Consider the following 2,858-nt stretch of genomic DNA (forward strand, 5'->3'; position numbering starts at 1 on the left):
TGAAAAGGAAAAATCTTCCAGGGCTGGCTCAGCCCCTTGCAAAAAGCTCAGCTCCTTGCAAAAAGCTCAGCCACTTGCAAAAAGCTCAGCCCCCTTGCAAACACCGCCCCCCCCATGCCTGCTACACCCGGAAACCCAGATCAGACTCTTCTGCAAAGTTGACCTGACCTAGATGCAACCTCTGCAAAAACATTTTTTAACCTACTTGAGCAAGCAACAACTCTTGCTTAAACTAGCAAAAACAGGGTCGCCGCAAACACACCCTAAAGGTCCCTTATCTTACTTCCTCATTCTTTCCTCCCCTCACCCCACTGACTTTTGTCTATATAACCTGTATGCCCCTATCATTGGGGCTTCACTCACTATCGCGTCTTGCATGACCGAGAGTGGAGTCCTAGCGCACTAGAAATAAAACCTCTTGTACTTTACATCAAGATCTGACTTTTGTGGTTGATTGGGGTCGCCGTTGTAGTCCCTGGACAGGAACCTTACATTTGGGGACTCGTCTGGGATCTCATGGCCACCCCACTCCTACAGCGTCGGCCTTGGGGGTAAGCCCTTATCTGACCCCACTTCTACAACGTTGACCTTGGAGGTAAGCCCTTATCCGTTTACTGCTCTCTTGTCTGTCTTCATGTAAAAGTCTGTATCAGGTCTGGCAGCTGTTCGAACTATTGTGAAATAGCCAAACTGTGGTCGGTAGACATGCCTGGAGGACCACAGGCTGCAGCCCTGGGGGACGCCCCAGGGGCAGAGGAGGATCAGAGAAGCCTGATTATCTCCTACAGTAAGGGCGCAAATAGAGTATATATATATAGATAGATAGATAGATGATAGATAGATAGATAGATAGATAGATAGATAGATAGATAGATAGATAGATAGATACCCGAGGCACCCATGACCTGCGCCCATCTGACTCTGTCCTAAGGTTGTGGAAGACCAAGGTTGGGAAGTTGCTTTTTGTTTCTCTTGCCCTGTTTCTCGTTCTTTAGTCTGTACTTTTAACCTATCCACTGATGATGGGACAGACTGTAGTGACTCCTCTAAATCTGACTCTTGAACATTGGACTGAAGTAAAGGGAAGAGGTCGTGACCTGTCTATAGAAATTAGGAAAGGTCTCTGGTGGATGTTCTGTGCATCCGAGTGGCCCACTTTCGGTGCCGGATGGCCACCCAAGAGCACATTCGATCTCAAAACTGTTCTTGCTGTTAAAGATATTGTTTTTCAGAAGGGACCAGGAAGTCATCCAGATCAACAGCCGTACATCATCGTCTGGCAAGATCTGATACAAAATCCTCCCACTTGGGTCTGGCCCTGGATCCCCAGATATCACCCTGACTACCCACCCTCCCCTCAGGTTTTGGTAGCCCAGTCCCCCGACTCTGATCCTCCTGGAGGGGCAAACCAATCAGGCTATTCCAAGTGAATCTACCCAGAGACCCAAGATCTCCTCCTCCTAGACCTAGCCCCCATGCCCTCCTTACTCCCACACCTTCCCTCCAATTGGGGGAAAATGCAGGTATCCCAGTGCCCCGCCTGAACCAGCACCAGCTCCTTCTGCTCCCTCCGAAGGCATTCTCCCAGGGCCGACCCAAGGCACCAGGAGCCATCCACGACATGCTCTCCTGTCCCCTGACACCACAGTTACGGGCCCCCACAGCCAGCCACCGAGGAAGGGCTACCTCCCCTGCAGCCGCTCCAATATTGGCCCTTCTCCTCCTCTGACCTTTACAACTGGAAAACTAACCACCCTCCTTTCTCCGAGGAACCCCAGCACCTAATCAGCCTGGTAGAGTCCTTAATGTTCTCTCATCAGCTGACATGTGATGATTGCCAACAACTCCTGCAGACTCTCTTCACCACTGAAGAAAGAGAAAGGATTCTACTAGAAGCAAGAAAAAATATCCCGGGAGTTGACAGACGTACCACTCAGCTCCCTAACCTCATCGAGGCTGCTTTTCCTCTTTCCCGACCTGACTGGGACTACAATGCGGCAGAAGGTAGGGAGCGACTGACAGTCTATCTCCAGGCTCTAGTGGCTGGCCTCCGTGGGGTTGCAAGGCAACCCAGCAATTTGGCAAAGGTAAGGGAAATTATGCAGGAAGCCACTGAGCCCCCTTCAGTGTTCCTTGAGCGTCTCATGGAGGCATTCAGGTGGTTCACCCCATTTGACCCTGCCTCTGAGGGACAAAGAGCCTCCGTGGCTATGGCCTTTATAGGATAGTTGGCATCCGATATTAAAAGAAAACTTCAGAGACTTGAGGGATTACAAGATCTCTCTTTACAAGGCTTAGTTAAAGAGGCAGAAAAGGTATATCATAAGAGGGAGACAGAAGAAGAAAAAGAACAAAGAAAGGAAAAAGAAAGGGAAGAAAGGGAAAATAAAAGAGAAAAGAGACAAGAAAAAAATCTAGCTTGGATCCTGGCCACTGTAGTAAGAAAAGGGAGCCAAGGCACAACCCAACCAAAGGACAAAAGCCTGGTCATATTCCGCTAGAAAAAGACCAATGTGCCTATTGTAAAGATAAAGGACACTGGGCAAAAGACTGCCCTAAAAGGGCAAGAAAACAAAAAGCCCAACCGAGCCTATCAGCTGAGGTGCTTGCCCTGCAAGAAGACTCAGACTGGGGGGACGGGGCTCAGAGCCCCTCCCCGAGCCTAGGGTAACTCTAAAAGTGGAGGGGAAGCCAATTAACTTTCTAGTCGACACGGGAGCCCAGCACTCAGTATTACTTGCGCCGTCAGTGCCACTTTCCAAAAAGAAATCCTGGGCCATAGGGGCCACAGGACATCAGCAATACTCGTGGACCAATAGGACAGTAGATCTAGGAAGGGGACAAGTGACCCACTCTTT

At 49.7% G+C, this 2,858-nt stretch overlaps 1 pseudogene; it reads left to right on the plus strand.

The window, feature by feature from the left end:
- The first annotated feature begins 1,022 nt into the window (after positions 1-1,022).
- Positions 1,023-2,850, plus strand: LOC106734642 (uncharacterized; annotated as a pseudogene).
- The last annotated feature ends 8 nt before the right edge of the window (positions 2,851-2,858 follow it).

This window comes from Tupaia chinensis, unplaced genomic scaffold (genome assembly GCF_000334495.1).
Source record: "Tupaia chinensis unplaced genomic scaffold, TupChi_1.0 Scaffold000172_1, whole genome shotgun sequence".
NCBI classification, from domain to species: Eukaryota; Metazoa; Chordata; class Mammalia; order Scandentia; family Tupaiidae; genus Tupaia; species Tupaia belangeri.